Source organism: Onychomys torridus, chromosome 3 (assembly GCF_903995425.1).
Source record: "Onychomys torridus chromosome 3, mOncTor1.1, whole genome shotgun sequence".
Classification (NCBI taxonomy): Eukaryota; Metazoa; Chordata; class Mammalia; order Rodentia; family Cricetidae; genus Onychomys; species Onychomys torridus.
The window spans coordinates 38,962,650-38,985,817 of record NC_050445.1 but is presented as its reverse complement, the minus strand read 5'-3'; the positions used below and the strand labels follow the sequence as shown (position 1 = coordinate 38,985,817).

General features: G+C 46.1%; 1 protein-coding gene and 1 long non-coding RNA gene across 2 annotated transcripts in view; one reads left to right on the top strand and one right to left on the bottom strand.

Moving 5' to 3' along the window:
- The window catches only part of LOC118580531, a 41,796-nt gene extending 31,442 nt beyond the window's left edge, over positions 1-10,354 (bottom strand). The window contains exon 1 of the long non-coding RNA XR_004944547.1: positions 9,951-10,354. This is a non-coding gene — a long non-coding RNA (uncharacterized LOC118580531). The remainder of the gene's footprint in view (positions 1-9,950) is intronic.
- A 1,975-nt stretch (positions 10,355-12,329) lies between these two features.
- Mkln1 (muskelin 1) overlaps positions 12,330-23,168 on the top strand; it is a 315,449-nt gene continuing 304,610 nt past the window's right edge. The window contains exon 1 of the mRNA XM_036182846.1: positions 12,330-12,460. The gene's annotated coding sequence lies outside the window, so the exon portion shown is untranslated. The remainder of the gene's footprint in view (positions 12,461-23,168) is intronic.

Genomic DNA, 23,168 nt, shown 5'->3' with positions numbered 1-23,168 from the left:
CAAGAAAAACAGTAACCATCCCTAACATTTTAACTCTAAAGCATAGGAGGATTTGGTGTTGATGCTTATGGTGATGGTGGTGGTGATGCATGCATGTGTATCCACAGGTACATGTGTATGTGCAAGTACCCGCACAGGCATGTTCCTAGGCCAGAAGTCAGTCCTGGGTGTCCTTCCTGACGTTCTGTCACCATGGTGTTTTCTTTTTTATTTCTGAGAGAGACAGATCTCTCATCAGGACCTGAGACTCACTGACTAGGTAGACTGGCCAGCCAGCAAGGAATCTACTCCAGTGCTAAGATTAGAAAAGTGTTCCATGATGTCTTCCACGTGGGCTGGGGGTGAAGTCCTCATGCCGAGCACTTTACCGACCGAGTTATTCTCCCCAGTCCCCAGGGGTTTTTCCCGAAGTTCTGTAACAGTGGTTCTCAACTTTACTAATGCTGCAACCTTTTAATACAGTTCTCCATGCTGTGGTGACCCTAACCATATAATTATTTTTCTTGCTACTTCGTAACTGTAATTTTGCTACTGTTATGAATCATGATGTAAATAAGTATCTGTGTGTTCCCACATTCTTCAGCCCTGTGGAAGGGTCAGCTGACCTCCTCAAAGGGGCTGAGACCCACAGGCTGACAACTGCTGCTCTAGGGTAGGAAGGCAAAGGGACACACTCAAGGAAGGACCAGAGAGGAATCCTGTAGCAGCCCACGACAACTGACCCTCTGGGTCCCAGCGCCCGCACCCTGTCAACCCCAGCCCTTAAAACTGTGTCACAGATTTACCCGCAAAGAGTTAACTGTGTGTGGTTTATGCTTCGAATTCCTGCACTTGGGAGGCTGACACGGGAGGACTGCAGTGGAGTTTGAAGGTGGCTGGGGCTACATAAGGGAGTTCCAGAGACTCCTGAGCCTCCAGAGACTCACAGTGTGAGGTCCTGACTCAAAATAAAATAAGATCTAAAGAGTCGACTGCAAAGAACATGTCCGGGTGTCTGAGTCAGTAAGTAACTCCATCCCCTCCATCAAACACAAGAAAAGAGACTGTAGCTCTCAGTGGTATGTCTTTTCAAATACAGACTCAAACCTAGAGCCCCATCTATGAAAGTAGAAAATCAATCATGTGCATACTAAATCAACTCCCAGAGTGTAAGTTTCAGTATTTCCTAAGAGCAGTTACAAAACACAGAATTTCAAGGTAAAACTAAACCTTGTGCAGTGGAGCCCTTCTGGAGGCCGCAGCCCGCTGTGGCCCACACAAATCCATCAAATGCTCTCCGGAAGAAGCGACATGCTCGCCTTCCAGGAACTTGGTTTAAACATGCTAGCACTTATTAAGCCTCATTTAAACATGTCAACGACTAATAAAGCCATCGAGAACTGTAAGCACTGGTGCTGAGCGGAGCTCTGGAAAGAGCCTGAGTGAAACAACGGTCCATGGCGACAGTTGCAGGAAATAAACTCACTACCATTTTCTGACAGAAAATTTTGTGCTGCTATAACTGGTTTTGTTAATTAGTCTTCGAACATTCTAAAATCTTAGACGATCTCATCGTCGCCACCAGTCCCTCCTCCTCCCAGGTCCCATCTGATTTCTCACGGGGACCGATGTTCTTCCCCATGAATCCCCTCACGTTAAGACCATGCTGTGAAGCTGGGCGGTGGTGGTGCACGCCAGAGGCAGAGCCAGGTGGATCTCTATGAGTTCGAGGCCAGCCTGGTCTACAAAGTTCCAGGACAGGCTCCAAAGCTACAGAGAAACCCTGTCTCAAAAAACAAAAAAACAAAACAAACAAACAAAAGACTATGCTAGGCTCATTGCAGCCCTGGATCACCTCATCATTTGGAATGCCTCCAGAGCCCTTGCCTCTTAGAATCCACACCAGAGTGCCCCCCAGCACCCCAAGAACACACCTCTGGCTGCTTTAAGGCAAGTCTCTGTTGTCCCTGACCCCCCTTGCTACCAGATACAGGCCTCACAGGCCTCTCATTTAGAAGTCTCAGAGCTGCAACTGTGTCCACAGTCTGGTGGTTTGACTAGACTGACGGTGCTCTGACTTCCTATGTAACCTGCACACACAACATGGGGCACCTCCTTCATGTAAACATGCTCTTCCCTAAGTAGCTGTTCTCAGAGGACTTCTGTGTCATTGCTATGGCTGTCTAGCACAGACCCAAAGCGATGTAATTTCAACTGGAAAAAATATCGGTGTGTCACAGACCCACTTTCTTGCATGAGCTCCCAATACTGTTGTAGCTACTCCCTCTGCAGCTCTATCTGAAACGTCAATCTGCAGGGCTGGGGAGGACTCAGGTTAGGAGCACTGCCTGCTCTTCCAGAGGATAGAGGTCAATTCCCAGCACCTACATGGCAGCTCCCAACCACTCCAGTTGCAGAGCATGCTCTGGCTTCTGACACCCTCTTCTGGCTTCCTCAGGAACTGCATGTACAGGATACACGGACGTATGTGCAGGAAAAATACCCATACACATTTTTAAAAAAAGAAGGAAGTTGGCCAGAACCTAATACATTAAAGTTAAACCAGCAGCTTCATTTACTATCAGAAATATTTTAGTATTTAGTAGCCCTGGCTCTCCTGAACTCGTTATGTAGACCAGGCTGGTCTTCAATTTGCCTACCTCTGCCTCCCAAGTGCTAGGATGAAAGGCATGGGCTATTTTAATGTATCTTTATTGAGAATTCTCTGGCTACTCAGAATATATCATCTGAGTTAGAACAGACCCAAGGTATTCTGAAAATATAGAATGCTTAAGAAACCTGTCAAAGAATCATAATCATTACTAATTCAGTAATTTTTTTAAGTATCATGATGGAGAAATCAAGCAATGGTAAAGTTTGTAATGTGAGCAGGCGTGTATGTGTGTGTATGTGTGTACAATCACAAAGAGTAGACAAAAGTTACATAATTTAATGTGTGGTCCTCTGTGCATTGAGACTAGCAATCCTGGGAATCTAAGTATACATTACTGACTGAGCCTACTCTAGGCCTACCTAGTCAGAAGGCATGAAAAGCCAAAGATATGTGTTCTAACAAGCCCTCTGTGGTTTGAGAACCACGGGTGCTGTTACCAACTCCATAAAGAACTAGAGCCAATCACTTCTTTATATTTATTTTTGTTTTTGAGACAGTCTCACAATGTAGGTTAGCCTTGAACTCGTGATCCTCTGCCAGGACGGCCACTGGAAACACACTCAGCTTCCTTAAATTCTTAAATGAACTTAAGGACCATGGTCATTCACTGTGAACAGTTCCCAGTAGCTGTATCTGAATCCAATTAGCCCTACGGGCTCTCGTAGGCACCTTGATTTTTGCATTGTTAATCTAACAGCATCACCAGACACTTGACACAGGTAAACAGAAACTGTCTGTACTAAGTAATTTATACTGAATATCTTACAGCAGCCTCCACACGACTGACCTCTAACACGTCAAGTAACACGGGCTTCCTCTCGTTTGTTCAGTTCGGCATACTTCTGTTGCTATCAGTACTGTTTGGTTCTGTCGTATTAAGGTTGTGTTTTGGTTTTGTTTCTAAGGCAACAGCAGGAATTACTGGAACACTTGGTTGACAGTTTGAAAAGTTTGCATTTATTTATTACTATTTGTACCCCATCAAAAAGATTCAGCTAGGCGTGATGGCACACACCTTTGATCCCAAAGATCCCTCTTGGGAGGCAGAGGCAGGTCAATCTGGTCTGCGTGCTGAGCTCCAAGACAGCCAGCCAGGGCTACATGGTCAGACCCTGTCTCAAATAATTTTAAAAAAGGAAAATAAAAAGAGAAAAAAGATTCACTCCGAAATTATTTAAAACCTAAAGAACAAATAGACAGGAATTCCTTAAGAGAAGGTTGCCTGCCCTCATCCCCAGTTCACATTTCACCTTGGAGTATTCCCTACGGCTCCTGATTTTGTTTTGAGTGACAGGTTAGTATTTCCAACTGTGTTGTACTTAATTCTATAATAAAACTAGTTTTTACTGTGGGACATACAGTGGGGCAGAGTGACAGGCTGACATCGGGAGTTCTAGAAGCAGCTATGGAATAAAGCAGCCTGAAAACACAGGCATACATCATAGCGTCAAGCAGACTCTGTACCATCCTCTGCAAACACTACCATGCACTTCAGCAGCACCGTCAACCAGCAGACTCTAACACACCTTCAAGCTCTTGTTCTAACCATGTCTGGCACGTCCTATCCAGTTCTCATATATTTCCTAGTAGCCATCTACTCCATTAAACACCTGCTTCTGCTTCTATCTCTACCTTAAATATCTTCTTGGAGAAGTTTCTAACTGGGTGTTATGATGAGACCAAAGAGTTATGAAATAAAGAGTCCATTCCCATTTTTATACGGAAGCTGTTTTCTCAATGTCACACCATGCTTGTGGCTGTATTTCTGGTCTTCTTTTCAGAATTATTAACAAATACTATTATTTTTTAATTCATGAGTTAAATTAACTAGTTAATGCTCTTCAATGCATGGACTTTATCTTCTTTACTACAAGTACAGGGCCAGTCACGACACAACAGAAATGCATACTTCCTTTTCTCTGTGTGCATATTCTTCCCACCCCCCTTCTGACCTGTACAACACATCTTGTGACTATTTTTAATCTGTCATCAAAGAAGGGTGACAGCTCCTGCTCTGAATCTTGCAGGAAAGAGATCAAGGTCACACTTAACTAACCAGAATGCCTTGGAAGAACTGTGATGTCAGAGTCCCTGTCCTCAGTCCTTTCTTCCCCTCTTCCGCATGCGCTCTGGGGCTGAAATGACGTGACCACTAATTTACTCAACAAATATTTGAGCTCTCCTGATGTTAAGCACTGTGCTAAGACCTGGAGACATAACTGTTAGCAAGACAAATCCTGCCCGGCTCCTTGTAACACATAAAAACAAAACAAAACAACTGATTCACCTTGTGAGACACTCATTTGGTTTATGCATCAATCACTCCCATCCATTTGTAAATAATTACTCATCTTTATAGCTATCCCCAACCTCTCCACTCCCCTCCTGGAAGGGAGAGACCACATAAAGTACAAGAACAGCTTATGTAATAACACAGATGTTCTACAGATGAGGGCCTCACCCAGGTCAGATAAAATATGTCACCAACAAGTGCCTATACTCTAGGAATGAGAAACATTTGTGCCATTGCCCTAGAACTTTCTTTTAAAGGTACACTACCTTAGCCTAAATATTTGCTTGTTAACATGGTAGACTCCAAGAGAAGCAAATTCTCCATGTTGTCCCATACTGTGGCCACAAGTGGCTAGCTACATTTGGATCAACTGCAAGTTCAGTTCCTAGGTCGTACAGGCCACATTTAAGATGTACGTCACTTGAGAGCCTCAATCAGGTAACAGACTGCAGATTGCAGCTCAAAATCGCTTCGTCATCTCAGAAAGGCCTGCAGGGCAGAGGGGCTCTCACACATCTCTGTGTACTAAATATGAACATTGCAGAGTAACAAAATCTGACGAAGCGCCTGGGCCCTACCCCAGCACATAAAAGCATACCCCCTGGTAATGGGCGCCATCTTTCTCCCCAAGTAAGTGGGAAACACGTGAAAATCACTGCACGCCGCCATCATCTTCTCTATTCCATTTATTAAGAACGTCAGTGGTACCTTATTCTGTGTCCTCACAAGAGTCATGTGCTGCTCACTTGACAGCTCATAGCAGAGGTGGTGAGGATGCTTCAGAATAAAAGGGAGGGAGGGGGGCAAGCAAACATGAGAGAATTTAATGGCGACCACTGCAAAGAATTTAGTGTCAATATACGCTGATCTTTAAAAAAAAAATCATTCCCTTAACTTTGAAGAGAACAATTTCTTATTAAAGACATCGAACGTGTAACAAATATGATAAGCTGTGTCTGACAAAATGAACCAATGATGTGCACAAGACACAATACATTACATTTATTTAAAATAAAACGTTGGGTGCTGGAGAGATGGCTCAGCAGTTGAGAGCACTGGCTGCTCTTCCAGAGGCCCCAAGTTCAATTCCCAGCGCCTAGATGGTGGCTCACAACTGTCTTCTACTATAGTCACATGGGATCTGACGCCACCAGATGGCGTGCAGCTGTACATGCAAACCAAACACCCACATAGATAAATAAATAGATTCACTTTTAAGAAAAAGTTATTGAAAAGACAACAGGGTAAGTTTCTGAAGGAGGTACCAAAGAAGCAAACAAGCCCTCTTAAAAGAGCTATGCAAGGACCCCCTAAACCAACAGCTCTCAAGAGGTAGATTGTGACCCTTTCTTGAGTGGGAGGGGTGTCAATCGACCCTTTCACAGAGGTCGCCTGAGACCGTCAGAGAACACAGATATTTACATTATGATTCATAACAGTAGCAAAATTACAGTTATGAAGTAGCAAGGAAAATAATTTTATGATGAGGGCGTCACTGCATTAGGAAGGCTGAGAACCACTGTGCCTAAATGGTCGGACAGTGCTGAAAAACCAAGTGTCACTCATGACGAGGGCACCAGGACAGACAGCGAAGGAACACAACTGGAGAACCATTAATCCCAAACCAATGAAGTTCATGTTTATGTTGCATTGGCCTGGGTGGGTCCTTCAAGCTCGGCTCACAAACTGCAAAGAATGTGAACATTAACCTTAACACCTTGATCTCTAATATACTTACCCATGTCCACCACGCAGCAAACACTATTCGGTGGCAATCATTAGTGTGCATATTCCGAGTTCTTTAGGACACAAAAGACAATGGTGATAATGCAAAAATGGTCACGAGAGTTTTAGAACTCCGTGTTTGGGGGAAAACCTTAGTTTACTGTGTTGTTATCTCCTTGAATATCAGCGAGCTTATTTTCCAAACATGTAACCGGAACCCCCACCACATCTCAATGTTCCCATCAAGTTTATATAAACGAGAAACAATCAAACCAAGGAGACATTCGTAAAAAGCAAACATTCTATACCCCAGAAAGTGTGTGCTTCCTCCACAATTTTCATGGCATTTCTCAGACACTGTACCCCACAGGGGCACTTCTGGCCATATCCAAACGGTGACCACTATGGCATCATTTGTCACGAACACGAGTAGAACACAGATGCATCTTCTGGACTCTTCTTCAGGTTACACATATGTTCAACAAACATGAAACTACTCCCAGGGATCCACCTGTTAACTTCAAACTGCTAACAGCCCTCCCCGTTCCTCCACAGTAAACTTCTAGAATAGGTAGCCTGAAGGTCTTAATGAATTTAGCAAATAGTTCTCCTCCCTTTCCAACAAGGGAACCTGTCCAGATAAAAGCTTTAAGAAATCCGTGCACACAAAAGCAGGCCCTCAGGCTAACACGCACTGCTCCCAAGTTGTTCAAAAAGGTCAAGCAGCCTCAAGAAATGGTTGCAAGTATGTGCTCTGGGATCTGCCCCCCTGGATACCAGTGAGGGAGTCCTCACACTACCACCTCCGCCAGAACCTCCGGTGCTTCCATTTCCCCAAATGTAAAACTGTTACTTCTCCTCCAGGTTACAGCCATGTTTGCGCAGTCATCCTGTCTGGCACATAGAGGCCCCATTTAGTGATAGATCGACATGTTAACTATTGGGACTATTTTTCACTCTTTAGTGCGTAAATACGGATGACTCAACAACTATCTAGTCTATCAAGCTGGCTACCTACGACTTTCCATTCCAACTGCGTCACACTTTACTGGAGAAGGAGGAGGTGAAGAAAATGGCCCTCACTCCTCACTCTATTTAGATTTCAGGTCCCTGGCTAGGAGCGTGGGTATCGGGATGAATTTTAAAGGTCTCGGGTCGGTTATACCGTGCAGCCTGGATGAAGAGCCAGAGGTAGACACTCCTGTGTCCAGTGGTCACACACCTGTGAGGTCCGTTCGATCCCGCAGCGGCTCCTCCAGCCCTCCGGTTGGGGAGGTTGCGGGGGGAGAACAGCTGACTCGCAGGGATGCTGTGACGACGGTTCCAAATACTGCTCCAGGGGCGGGGGATAACCGCGACCAGCCCCGCATCACTGTCCCTCCAGGCAGTCTGCCGACTGTGCAGAGGGGGCTGCGACCCTGCCCGCGCCCTCCCCCGCGCCCGGGCCGCCAGCGCCCAGCCCCCTCGCGGCCGCGGCACGTGACTCGACACGCGCCAGCTGCACGCGGGCTCCATCAAAACAAAAACAGAGGAGGCGGGACGGGCGGGGGCGCGCGCGCGCTCGCGCCCGCTCGCGCCCGCTCGCGCCACCGGGGCTCGTCCGCCACGGCCGCGCGCGCGCCTCCGCCAGGCCGGGGGCGGGAGGGCAGAGGGCGCCACCCTGTTTACCGCCGGGCTCGGGCCCGGCGCCGGAAACCGTCTCCCGGGAGCGGGCGCGTGAGTGCGCACCCACCCGCGGCGCGGCCCTGCGTGGGCGGCGAGCGGCCTCGGCGGCTGCGTGTCACCCCCGTCACGACTTGTGCTACGCACTTCGCCCCCAGCTTTCAGCTCCGGCGCTGCTGCGGACACCCCCCCCCCCCGACACACACACACACACACACACACACACACACACACACACTCACGTGGCCGCCTCCTCCCTGACACGCCGTTCCGAGCGGACCCTGGCGCTCGGGAGCCTGTCCCCACCCCGCCTCGGACGTCACCCTCCTCGGACCACCCAACCCACACCTTCCGCCCCGGGCGCGCGCGGGAGGGGGGTAGATGGCTCCAAGCTGTCAGGAGCCTACAGTGTGCCACATGACGAAGCGATCGCCCTCGTCCTCGCCACTCACGCAGCAGCCTTGCTGCGAGCTGAAACAGACATATTGGGGGGGGGGGAGCTGTCTTGACGTTTCTCTATTGATTTTAACCCCCCCCCCATCCATAAGCCTTAGACTCCGCTCTACCTACGCAGTTGCTTTGCCTCCCCACGGTCTCCCACCACCATCCAAGCGACTTATCAAATCCAAATGCCCACCCCACACACCTGCTAGCTAACCTGCCTTCTGGGAACCCGAAGCCCCACCCATCCCGCCTGCGGGGGTGGTCCTGGGTTTGGAATGGGGTGGGGGAGAGGGGGAGGCGACGCGATCCTGGGTAGTCTCAGAAAAGAGGGGGTGGGGGCATGCGCCCCTCTGCCCTCCCACTCCCCATCTCCAGAGCAAGAGGACGCATCCTGCTCCCCTCCGCCAAAATAATAGTCCAAGTCAAAGCGCTGGTTTCCTAGGGGCTGCCTCTTCCCCCTGAGAACCTAGACGCCGCAGCCCTCCCGATCGCACGCCCCCGGCCCTTACTTCTTGTTGACAGCAGAGGTGGGGGGCGTGGGAGCCATGCGTGAGTTGCCTCCAGGTTCGGGATGTTGGTCTCCGCTGAGTGAAGAGGTGGGATCTCGAAATGGAAACAGTCCTCTCTCTCTCTCTCTCTCCCCCCCCCCCCACCCCCCCGCGCGCCGGTCCCTCCCCTCCTCCTCCTCCTCCTCCTCGTCTGTTTACCTCAAGTTTGAATTTTATCTGCGCAACATTAGCTGGAATGCGGACATTGAAAAAAAAAAAAAAAAAAAAAAACACCACTTGCTCTCAACCCGGCAGCAGCTCCGGAGGAGCCATGTGGCATGAAGCCACCGCAAAGGGGAAAAAAGTGCTCTTAGCAACACAAACATGGCGAAATAGCTCCGACATGCCCGTTTCACGCAGCAGCCCTACCTTCCTTCTCTCGCCCGCCACCGAGCATCCTGGCCGGCAGCCGCAAGCCCCTGGCGGGGGGCGACAAGGGGCCCCGGGGGAGTGCGAGGGTGGACGTCACCAGAGTCCACCGGGAAAAGAGCTCGGATGACGCGCCAGCCCCTCTGCCTCACGGAGAGTGCGGGGACACCTTTTTCACCCCCCAAGGTGGGAGTCGACACCAAATTCCCGTCCCCCAGTCCCGCTGGGCCCGTTTTCCCCACCCTACAGAACTTACCGATGGTCTGAACGTGACGCCGCTCTGCTGGCTTTCTGGTTCCTTCCTCCCGGAGCGAGGAGGAAAATGATGCGCACGTAGATTCCGAGAGCGTATTCTTCTAGAATTTTCCCAGGATGGTCGCGGGGAGCGATGGGGACTCGGAGACAGGTGCGGGTCTGCCGGTTAAAAGTTGCTCTGCGCACGGTGGGCAACAGGGTCCCCGGGGTGGGCCGAGGACCCCCCACTCCCTGCCCCTGGCGTCGCCCACTTGTCACGCCGGGCTGCTGCGTGCGCTCGGCCGCAGGGGAGGTGGCGTAGTTTCTTTTTCTCCCACCTCTTCTCACTCACTTGTTTTTGTAGCCGTGGGCTCCCCTAATGCTTTCCTCTCCACAATGTTGTTTCATTATATCATGTCCATCATGTGACACCGGAGAGGCCTCTCTATGGAAACTTAAAGGGGCTCCCACGTGACTGCAGCAGCAACAACAGCAGCAGGACCCGCGGCGGCCGCAGCGTTCGTACCACCACCCACCCGGAGCCCCTCGCAGCATCCAGAAGGGGCTTGTGGCGCTACAGAAGCCCAGATAGGGGAGCCACTGCATCCGGGAGCTGTGGCGTCGGTGCGTGCGTGGAGCCGGTGCTCATTACACAGCAAACGGAACAGGAACGTCCTTAAATCCTTTCCTGCAGTCACCAAACCCACGCTCTGTTAAAATGACATTTCGTGGTTCCTACTTTATGTTCTCCAGAGAGCTGTGAGTTTCCTCTCAGGCCTGATTAAATTTTACAGAGTCAAAAAAGAAAAACCAGATTTGACCCCCTCAGTGAGCTCACTCGCAGATCGCTGCTAGAATAGAAGAAATGCCCAAACAATAACAACAAATAGAAGCGGGCATTTGTTCCATAATTCCCATCACCACCAGTTTCGGAGCTTTCTGGAATTACATTCCTCCGGTAACTGTTGATGATGCTCTCAAGAGGCAGAATGCAACGCAGTTTTCTCTTCCGCAGCTATATTAGGGCTTTGTTGCTGACAACAGTAAAAACTTGTTTGTGTCAGGAAGTGAGGTATGAACCTGCAAGGAAGGTAGAGACAAAACCAAAGTGGCAGTTTGGGCACTACTTTTGTGACCACATTCTTTCAAATGGTGACAAGATGCCTGCTGTAAAATGCGTGTCTGCTTGGAAATAGGGTGATCAGGAACACATGCCCTTAATCAATACTGTACATGCTACACACTAGAAATTATGTATACATATCTATGCATGTGTGTGGATAGAAAGCACGCACGCGCATTTTCATGATATTAGAAACCACCAATTCTGTCCCCACGGCTAGCATTTAACTTAAGTATTAACGTTTAAAGGCTTATTCGAGTCCAGTGATGTATGAAAACCAACAGTTTGAAGTACTTAGTCTTACTGACTAGGCAGTCTGGGGGCGCGCGCGCGGGGGGGGGGGGGGGGGGGGTCTGTTCTACTTTGAATTTGCAATTCTCTGTCTCAAAGTTTTATGGATCATGGAAATATCCTGTAAATCTAAAATAAACTACTATTTCTCGGTTGGTTCCTGCGTTTCCATTTTTATAAGGGAAATTAGATGGGCAGAATTGTGAAAAGGAAAAAAAAATAAATAAAAATAAAAACCAACTGAGTAACCTGAAGAGTGGGATGGGAGACGATCTGCCTTCTGGCCTAGCCTTGAGTACGTCTTTGTACCTCGTGAGTTACAGTAACCGACCGCACTAAATCCCTTCTATTTCGATTAACCACCATCCTTTTGGCCTTCCAACCTCACATCTAATTCTTTCATCCTTTACTCCTCTTTTCTCTGAACCCCCCCCCCCCCCCCAGCTCAGGCCCTTTGCTTATGTGCCCAGTTCAGGCCTTCCCAAATACTTAGCACCCCACAACACACACCACCACCCCCACCACCACCACCACCATCACCACCACCAGCAGCTAGTTCACTTCTCAGCAACTCCTAACCCCCTTACCTCTCTTTGGCCTCCTTTAATCTCCACAGCCTGGCCCTTGACTTCACGGACTCGTCTTACCGTTCTTCACCTGAAATGTTTTGCCCTTTCTTGGGGTCTCCTTTACCCGCTCCTCTCTGGTCCCATCCCTTCTGCTGGCAAGCCCCCAGCATTCCTCCATGGCTCGGCCTGGTCAGCTCGAACCTCATTTTGTTAGCTTGCCCGGGGCAGGGAGGGAGCGTGTGGTGCAAAGTGGGACCAAGACTACCCCTGGACTAGACCCCTGCCTTGCCCCCCTCCGCCCCTCCCAATCCCTGGTTGCGGCGCTTCCTGGGCGGATGGTTTGGACTTGCTGCGGCAGCTGCGGTTCTGCTGTGTCATGCAAGAAGGAGGCGGCGGCGGCGGCGGCGGCGGCCAGAGCTGGAGGGGGAGGAGGGGAGGAACCTGATCCTCGGTAGCGAAGGGCTGGAGGCAAACACCGAGCTCCCCCTGAGCCGCCCGGGAGCTGGGAGGGCTCTGCTACCCAGAGGGGCCCTCCCCGCGGGGCAGAGGGTAAGTTGGGCGGCGCAGGTGGTCGCCTTGGGAAGGGAGCGCGCAGGGGGGTTAGGTGGGACAGCGGGAGCTGGAGGAGCCACCGGGCCCCAAGGCGTCAAATGTCCAGCTACCAGAGACCCAGGCCATAGAAAAGATGGCCAGCCAGTAGCAGCAAGAATAACTATTTGACTAATGCCCTACAGATGTCCCAGGTCACACGGTGGGTGGAGTTGTAGATCCCGAACTCAGGACCCAGCTAGAGGCAATGATTCAGGGTTGCAGGAACTTCATCCCAGCAGCCCTGGCGCTGTAGGGCACCCTTGAATAGCAAAGGCCAACACACCCCAGGTTCCAGTAGCCTTTCTGGACTTTCTGGGTTGTCTTCTTCAAATCTAGGGGAAAGGGTGGGAAACTGGTCCAACCTCACTTTAGCCACGGGGGGGGGGGAAAAAAAAACCCAAACCTGCTCTTGGCCAGTGGCCTTGGACAAGCAGCCTCTGGTGCAATTAAACAATCAATAGGAAAAAGCTTCATCCTCCACCCCTCCTCCCCAAGCTCCATCGACCAAGGTAATTCATGGGGCTTAAAGGAGAAAGAAAACGTGGTATATTTTTGCACTGTCCAAGCTGTCAGTCAGTCTGTCACTACACAAACGCCACCTGTACACTCCAGGGTTCACCCTGCCTTGGGTGGCTTCTGAGAGACACAACATTCTGCACCATGTTCCAAGAGGAGACCACCTTAAACTCCCGACAATTTCTCCCCAAGGGAATCGGAAACCTAGACTTGAGAGCAGTGAGCTGTAGAGACAGGGTGGGCACCTAGGAACATTTCTCTTTTCACCTGCCTACAATTCTCAGGACAGCAATTATTATTATTATTATTATTATTATTATTATTATTATTATTCCTTTCCGTGTCCCTCCTAGAAATCTCAAGAAGCACTTTCTGAAGCATGTCAGTCATACATTTGGAAGGAAGGGGTTGAGGGGATTAACGGAAAGGCTAAGGACTGTCTCAAAAGCACATGCGGTTGCTAGGGAACTCAAGCTCGTCCCGCTCGCTAATCACCAGTGTGGTACAGGGAAATCAAACTGCTCGGGGTGTTATTAAAATGAATGGCATTTGGTTAAAGGCTTTTTGCTTATGTTGTAGCATCCTGGATTATTATCGATTGCCTCACACCCACATATCTTGTTTTCCTAATTTGATTTCTGTATTTGCGTCACTGCCAGGGACACTCAGACTAGACCAGTCAGGTTCACTTCCTGTTTCTCAGAACTGGTTTATATTTGGTCTCGTTGCTCTAACTGGTAAGACATTATCACGCTGATCCTCTTGGAAAGGAATTTTTGCTTTCCGTTGAAAACAAATTATCCCAATTAAATGCTAATTCTCATGGAAAACGTCATTGCAGGAGGGTTAAGGCACTGCCAGGCTACTTTATTAGCCATTTGAGAAAGCCATTCTTGACATGTAAAGCCAAGAAAAAAATCCATCCCTTCTCCCCACCCCCAAGAAAATCTTTATTCCTCAGCTTTGGAACTAAAACAAACGCAAGAAGAGAAAATATTTAAGTATATTTCCAAAATGAAGCATAAAAAAGTACACATTGAAGCTGGAGGAGTCATTTCTACTAAATAAGGCATAGAATTGAATGCAGGCCAGGCCCAGGAAGGACAAATAAGTAGGGATTGGCACTGTGGCCCTAAGAGAACACGGTGTGATTGCAAGGCTACTTTACAAGTGGGAAACCCCATCACCGAGTGAACGAAGCGTCTCTTTTTCTGATTCCTCTGTGTCCCTGACACGGGCCTTACTTTTTATATTTTTGCTTCCAGTTCCTTCCTCTTTATAACAAGAATATCACCAAGGCAATAACAGAGAGATAAGGCTATGTAAATAGGTGGGTTCTGATGGAGCTAGTTTGTTTGATGAAAAATAGAGCACATATGGCATTTGAAGACAGAGAGGTCTCCACTTCTGTGCACTGGATGAGCTTGGGCAGCCATTTGGGGCCTTTGCATGTTGGTGTCTTTATGGAAGCTTACTAAAAGATCTTGACGTTTCCTTGCATTTAATTCCAATTTTTAGCTCTCAGATTTTTATTTATTTATTAATCCACCCATTTATTTATTTGTTTGTTTGTTTGTTTGTTTGTTTTTGCGTTCAACCCTTAATACCTAGCTGTAGAGACTGGGATGTGTGTGTTCACGTGACTGATGATTTGGTGGTGGAGGTTGAGTTTTAATGTCAGAGCTATCTTGTTTCCTTTACATTTCTTCTCTCTTTCCCTTGTAGTGGTGCAGAAGCAACAGGCTAAAAAGTACAAAAGTCTGGAAGACTAGGCAAAGGCCTTCCAGTTCTTCCAGATGCAGTTAACCCCAAGTGGCTCAGTGAGCACAGGGGTGGGATGATGGAGGAAGGGCTATGGGAAAACAGTTATCAGTTGGATTCTGATGGAGCCACACATCTGTTTGCCTGTGTTTTAATTAGCAACAGATATAAACAAGCCCAGTTGTAATTTAGAATCCCTCCAATTCAAGATATTAAAAAGCAAAATTGTGTGAGGAAATGTGAGATTTGTGCTGGAAAGAGAAGTCCTGACTTTGAAACCCAGTTCTGCTGCTCAGTTCATTCTTGAGTGCTTGCTGTGGCCCTAGAAATGCAAGGATAAACATAGTCCACGCCCTACAGGATCTTATAGTACAATGAGGAGACAACTGGAAACACAGTTGGTCATGGAATAGTGAGATGATATCTAAGGAGAGCTCAAAGGAGGGTGCCTAGCTGCAGAAGTGGTAAGTAAAGTAAGCCAGATGTGCAAACAGAATAGAGGACAATTTAGACAGAGGGGGGGGGACTGTACATCAAGAACTTAAGTTAGGTAAAAAGGCACACCCAAGGAACTGAGCCCAGAGGATGGTGCCCAGCAAATAGAAGATGCTCCTCAAATATTTACATTGCATGAAAGACAAATAGACTTTTGTAGCAGTGAAAGGCTCTATCTTTCTAAGAAGTTTGGACTTACTGTAAGGCCAATGGAAAGCTGTTGATTAATTTTTAATATTTATTTATTTAATAGTATTTGTGTGTACCTGAGTGTATGGGTGTACACCATATGCATATAGGAGCCAGGAGAGGTCAGGAGAGGGTGTGAGAGAGCCATGGAGCTGGCTAACAGGCAGCTGTGAGCCACCATGTGGGTATTGGGAACCGAACCTGGGTCTTCTGCAAGAGCATTAAGTGCTCTTAACTGCTAAGCCATCTCTCCAGCCTCTTAAATTGTTTATTGATTAATTTTAAGGAATCTTCTGACATAATCCAATGGCCACTTTAGAAAGATCACTGCTGTTGGGAGAGTTTGTTAGTGATATTGTAAGCCAGGAGATTAATCAGAAGGATGTTTAGCATCCAAAAGAAAAAGAAAAGAGGGGTGGTGGGCAGGGACATGAACCTCTTATACTAAGACAGCAAGAAGAGGGATCTAGAGAAGGAAAGGGTTGAACAACTAAGACGAACGAGTCTGCTTACTGATTTTATCTGCGTGACTAAGACATGGTGGGAGAATTATGGCTTGGTAAACAGGATGGCAGAGGATCAGTCACCAAGATAGGGACCCTAGGAAGAAAAGAAGGTCACAGTGAGAAGGAACTAGTTCATTTTTAAACCTACTAAGTTTGAAGTAGCCACGGGATATCCAAGTGAGGCTATGTTCTACTTACCAGAGGAAGCTGAAACTCAGGAGGCATCTGCGTTAGAGTCATCAGAATAAAGGAGAGTTCAGGATTGTGGATGAATCCCCAAAAGAGAAGGGACAGAGGACAAGAAGAGGGCCTGACACAGCACCATGGAAATGCCGTTTTCAAAGGTGATTCCGGAAGGAAGGGTACTAGGGAGATATTAGGGTACTAGAGGAAGGGTACTGGAGAAGGAGAAGGAACAAGGAGGTTTAGATGCTTTGTGAGGACATTAAACACCAGAGAGTTTAAGATAAATGAGGAATGGAAAGCCCAGGGTTTAGCAACAAAGGTCATCTGTGTATTTGGCAAAAAGCATGTTGGTGAAGGGGGAGAGTAACTGGACTGTGATGGATTGAGGGGTACGTGAGAACAGAGGAAGTGGCGGGAGCCAGTTCTCTCAGGAAGGACTGAAGGCATGTCAGAAAGGAAATGAAGAGGGTGTGTGAGTTCATGGACTGTAAAGCTACAGGTATATGGTAAATAAAATAAAACAAAGGAAATGAAAGAACTCTGGATTCTTCTGGGCTTCTTCAAATTGTCTGGCATCATCATCCACCAATCCCGTGTGCTGAACAAATGTGTAGACCTTCTTGGTTCTTCTGTTTCTTTAACTTGCACATCCAATCCAGGAGGACTTCAAGACAGCTCTACCTCTAACACATTTCCCTAACTTGATCTTTCTGTCTCCTTAACTACCAACTTAGTCCAAACCAGCATCCTCACTCTATGCTCATACTATAGTTTTCAAAATAAATAAATAAATGAAGGAAGGAAGGAAGGAAGGAAGGAAGGAAGGAAGGAAGGAAGGAAGGGGAAGGAAAGAAAAGGAAGAAAGAGAGAGAAAGAAAGAAGAAAAAATAAAAGACATGAGTCTCACTTACTATGTAGCCTGAGTTGGCCTCAAATTTGTGATCCTCCTGCCTCAGTCTCTTCGTGTTGTGATTACGAGTGCCACCCTCCCAGGTTCTAATGAGTGATTTGTTGTTGTTGTTGTTTCAAGACAGGGTTTCTCTGTGTAGTTTTGGTGCTTGTCCTGGAGCTCTCTCTGTAGAGCAGGCTGGCCTCGAACTCACAGAGATCCGCCTGGCTCTGCCTCCCGAGTGCTGGGATTAAAGGCGTGCACCACCACCACTGCCCGGCTGGGTGACTGTTCTTTTTCTCTTCAGCACAGATAAACCACTGATTCAAGCCAGGCATCATGAGACATACATCATAGCTTATCATATGGCTTCTCCTCTCAGAATCCTTCCATATCATCTGCTTGCACTTGGAATGCAGTCCAGGCTTCTTTCCTGGCCTTCCATGCCCTGTGTGGCATCCTAGACCATCTCTCCAGCTCAGTCTTTCATCAGTCTCTCAAGTTCCAGACCCACCATGCCTCAGATAGTTTCTTTCCAGGGATATTTTGTTGATCCTTCTGTTTTTGTTTTTGTTTTTGTTTGTAACATCATCTCCTCCAAGAGGGCTTCCACCACCAGAAGTGTCCTTTCCTATCCCCTTTCTAACGCCCCCCTACCCCTGCCGTGCATCTTTTCACAGTAACCTAATTTAAATTACCAAAGCCACACTACCTTTCGCTTTATTGCATATAGTTGAGGACTTCTAAAATGTAAACCCAGTGACCCAAGATTCTTGCCACAAAATTGGAGCTTAACACTGATCATTGGGTGTTCATAGACGGGAAAGAAGAGAGTGACAGATTAGTAGAAATTAGAGATATCAAGAACCACCTTCTAGAAGCAGGTATAGTTCAGGAAGCTGAGGCAGGAGGATCAGGAGTTCAAGGTCAGTCTGGGCTATATAGTAAGACTCTTGTCTCAAAAAGAAAGAAAGAAAGGGAGGGAGGAAGGAAGGGGGGAGGAAGAAAAGGAAGGAAGGAAGGAAGGAAGGAAGGAAGGAAGGAAGGAAGGAAGGAAGGAAGGAGAACCGGTACCTAGTGTATTGAGGAATGATGTTTGATGCAGAAGCACTAGGCTTTAAGGGTTTCAGAAGTAGAAGAGCTCCTAGCTGTGTTACCCTGGGCATTGGCATTCTCTGAATCTCACTTTATAGTTAATAAATAATCTGTGCTTCAGTGGGCTGTTAGGGAAATGAAATGAAATGGTATAGGCAGATGATAAAGAGATCCTGTCAAGCTGGTTTAGGAGGTCAGAAATTCTAAGGGTCAATTCATAACCTCCAAATGTGAGGCCCCTTTCCATCTAACTCCTAGTACTTGTTATTAGAATAAAAAACTGAGAGCCCCTTGAGATGGCTCTGTGATTAAAGTCCCTTCTTCCAAACCTTATGACCTGAGTTTGATCCCTGGTACCCACACACTAGAAAGAGAGAACCACTTCCTGTAAGTCATCCCCTGACCTCCATACACATGCCATAGCACAAATATGGTCCCCTCCCCATGAACATACAAAGTGTAGCAAAAGCATGGCAAAATTGTGACTTAGAAAAATAGCCTACAGCCGTGCAACCCTGAACATGCTGAGCTTTTGTATAATAATAAAAACACTAGGATTTCTGACTGAGCCTAGAAGTTACAATTACTTCAGACAAAATCAGTAACCACCCCAAATTCTGGAAAGTTGGGCAAGGTATAAAACAAACAGATTGAAACCAAAGAAATACAAAAGAAAGTTAGCGTGTGCTAAAATACTCACTTGCTTTCTCAGCATAAGAAGCATGCCCGTTGCAAATGCAGTGAGAAAAATTTTCAAGTATCTGGTTGTCTAGGCAGATGGGAGAAGCAGACATGTTCTTAGTAATTGGATGATGAGGAAGTTGGAATGACCTCTGTAGAAGGCATCCTGACAGTGTTTATCACTTTTCAAACATGCAAAGCCTTTGACCTCCCAAGTCTACTTTTATATCTCTACCCAATAGACAGATTCACACATATATTGAAGGATGACACTTCCAGGACCTTCACCAAAGCATTATTTATAGTCATTAAAGACTGAAAAAGCCACCAAATAGAGAAGTGGTTAAACACAGAACAGTGTGTCGATGGAAGGGAAAGGTAGACAGACAGCTGTGAGACATTGCCAGACATATTGATAGGAACTGAGCCCCACAATACAGTACTAATTAATAAAAAAAATCAGATAAAGAACATGTGTATTTTGCTGCCCTTATTTTTTGAAGGGAGATTTACATTTTTTTGGTCTGAAATACATTATCAAGGGGAAGATGAAGGCGAACAGGCCAAAAACATGTGTGGAGAGGCTATTCTGAAGGGTGGTTCAGCGTCGTGGGAGGAAGGATGGCTACCAAGTGAAGAAGGTGACATGAACAAGGGGAGAATAACCAAAGCCCACGGAGCTGTTTTAAATAATTTAGTGATAACAGGACATGGTGAGCAACACAAAAGAAGACGCTGTCATGGTCACAGTGAACTTGGGGGTTCTGCCCAGATCAGATGTGTGAGCAGAGGCGTCAGTGACTGAGATGAGGAATCTTTCAATAGCCAAGAGATTGAGGAGACAATTAGAAGTTCTGCCCCAGTGAAGATGTCTGCTGTAGACCTGGAGATAGGAGTCTGAAGCTCAGATGTACTATAGGAATTGGATTTGTGAACTTAGGAGATCGCCTAAGGTGGGCAAAAATAAGATGAAATTGAATAAAATAAAAATGTATTCAATATAGAGATTGAATAGAAAAGAAAATTGCCAATGGAAACAGAATCAGAGCCCAGAGAAGGGGAACTAAGAGACTGTAGGGCCAAAGGTACCAAAAGGAGACTGTGTCATGGATTAACTCTCAGAATCACCAAAGGTCAAGAAGGATTAGCATAGATCAGTAGTCTTCCTCCTGAGTCCTAAAGTCTTCAAGAATTAGGATGTTTATACATTTTTGTACGCCCAGCATCTTACACATAATAACTAGTAAACTTATGTTAAATGGGAGAGAGACGGGAATACACAGATAGACAGACAGAGACTGTCGAATTTATGTTTGGATCTCAGGAAATAAATCAGACTGAGGATGAAGCTTAGGAGTAGAACTTACCTACCATGTAGAAAGCCCTATCTTTGCCTCCCAGCACCACAAAACAAATTAGTAAGTAAATAAATAAGTAAGATTCATTTGAGATTCAACACAAGGAATCTTAGGAAAGAGATAATCTGTACACTTTTTATTTGTAAGCTGACTGGCAGATTAATTGCTCATGAGACCACAATCTTTTATATTAAGTGCCTTCTCAAAACACTCTGATCAGTAATTTCTGTGTCTGGGACACCTAAGTCACTTTTGTATTTCTTTAGGTCCTAGATACAAAAGGAACAGTCTGTTTTATCCTATCCAGAGTCAGGGGCTCTCATCTGGAAAATCCATTTTGGGGTTGCCACAGTTCCAGTGACACTGTAGGCACTCTTAGATGCCCAGCCTCAGTTGCCTCTCAAAGAGAAGAATGACTCTAGGCAGGAAGATTTCTGTCCTCCTAGACACCTCCATAGGCTTCTCAGGCTGCAGAGAAGTCAACAGGGAAGAGGGATGGCTTCATTCTGAGAATGTGGGAATCTCTGATGGAAGAGTGTTGTGGGCACGGGGCTGTACTCAGTTGGAAAAGTATTTGTCTAGCTTGCACAGGGCACTGGGTTCAAACCTTAATATCCCATAAAACAAAACAAACTAGAGTAGAGCACACTAGAATACCAGCTCTCTGGAAGTAGAGACAATAAAATCAGATGTTCACGGAGCTCTGAGCCAGCTGAGGCCATGTGAGAACCTGTCTTGAAAAGAGAAAGGAGGGAAGGAAAGAAGGAAGGAAGGAAGGAGAAGAAGGAGGAAGAGAAGAAGAAAAAGAAGGAAGAAGAAGAAGAAGAAGAAGAAGAAGAAGAAGAAGAAGAAGAAGAAGAACATCATCATCATCATCATCATCATCATCATCATCCTTGGAGCACCTGTACACATGTGGTATACACACACACACCCCTTAGTAAAAATGAAATAAATCTTAAAAAAAGAAAAAAGCTTTAGAAACTAATAGAAGTAACTTTAACAATATTGAAAGGCCTGTGACATCCTGACATTATGATTGGTGATTAGCAAACTTTCTCTATAAAGGATGAGATAGAAAATATTTTAGGCTTCTCTGCCTCTGTTCCAAATTCCTAATGCTGCCATTGCAGTAAGAAAGCAGACATCACAAATATACAAATAAAGCTGAGCATGGTGTGCACACCACAGTCTCAGCACTCGGCACTCCACAGGCGAGTAAAGCAAGGAGTCTCAAGTTCAGGGTTGCCCAAGGTTGTCCAGCAAGATGGCTGAAGACGGAAAGACTGAAGAAAGGGAGAGGGGAAGGGAGGAACTATTGAATAAGCATGGCCATGTTTCAGCGGAACTATTTATGGATAATAAAATTTGGATTTCATACAATCCTCCCATGTCATGAGGTTTTCATTCCTCTTTTAATATTTTTTCCAACCGTTTTTTTAAACTATGAAAACAATTCTCAGTTTACAGGCCACACAGCAACAGGGTGTCGGCTGCATATGGGCTGCATGGGGAGTAGTTTTGCAACCTCTGGTTTAGATAAGTGTGAACATCTTGTTATGAAAAAGCTGTTCAGATGTGGGCTTCCCAAAACAATAATTTGCTTCATTTCTATATCTCTTCACCTTTATTTTCACTTCTCAAATTTGCATGGACATAAATGTCGATCTGTCAATCTGCACCCGAGTTACTTGGGAACAAAAATGTCCCCCAGGAACAGTAGTCTTTGTGTGTTTCACTCTTCCTTGTAATGGATGTGTCAGTGACTGGCAGTATTTTAGCCAGCAGTGGACCTATATGTGATAATAGTCCCATAATTTTATGATGGGGGTGAAAAATTCTTGTAGCTTAGTGATAGCATAGCTTTCAGAATGCTGGAGCAGGAGGCATTATCAACACAGGTAGGGTGATGCTGGTGTCAGTAAGCCTACTACATTTCTGGTCACAGAAAAGTATAGCAGTACAGTTGTGCAGTGCATAATACTTGATAGTTACTGTAAAGGACCGTTGTATGGGCTGTGTGCTTACTGCACTATACTTTATGTTACTTTAGTATTGCAGAGCATACGCCTACCAATAAATATGACTACTGTAAGATAGTGTGCCACTTATACCCACATCAGTCATATATCTTTTTCTTATGCTTGATTTAATATAACTTTTCATTTATTGTGCTCTGTGAGCAATCAACTGTTTTATATATTGTAGTTGGGTTTTTTTCTTTTCTTTTCTTTTTCTTTTTCTTTTTGCTTTTTGGCCACCCAGCTCCCAAATAATACACAAGAAGGCCTATTCTTTCTTATAAATGCCCAGCCTTAACTTGGTTCATTTCTAGACAGCTCTTCTTAACTTATCGTGTCTACCTTTTGCCTCTATTTCTGTATATCTTTTCTTTCCCTTGTATTCCATGTCTGGCTGTGTAGCTGGGTGGCTGGCCCCTGGAGTCCTTCTTCTTCTCTTACTCCTACATCTCACTGCTTGATCTCCCTTCCCAGATCCCTCCTATTTATTCTCTCTTCCTGCCAGCCTTGCCTATCCTTTCTCCTGCCTTGCTATTGGCCGGTCAGCTTTTTACTAGACCAACCAGGTGTTTTGACAGGCAAAGTAACACAACTTCACAGAGTTAAACAAATGCACCATAAAAGAATGCAACACATCTTTGCATCATTAAACAAATGTTCGACAGTGTAAATGAATGTAAATAGCTCAAAATAATACTCCACAACAATATATGTGTTTGTGTTATATATGTGTGTATATATATACATATATACTAGGCATATGTATATTATATTATGTCTACTTTATGTGTATATATATGTATCATGTAACCCAAGTGAATGGTAGTCTATGCAATGTAGGCTTTTGTGAGTGCTCTCTGTTTACCAAATAACAAAACCACACAAGGACATTTCTAAGATCATGTCTCCATCATTAAATGACTCTTGACTGTTTTATATGATAAGGAATTCTTCCTAATTGACTTTATA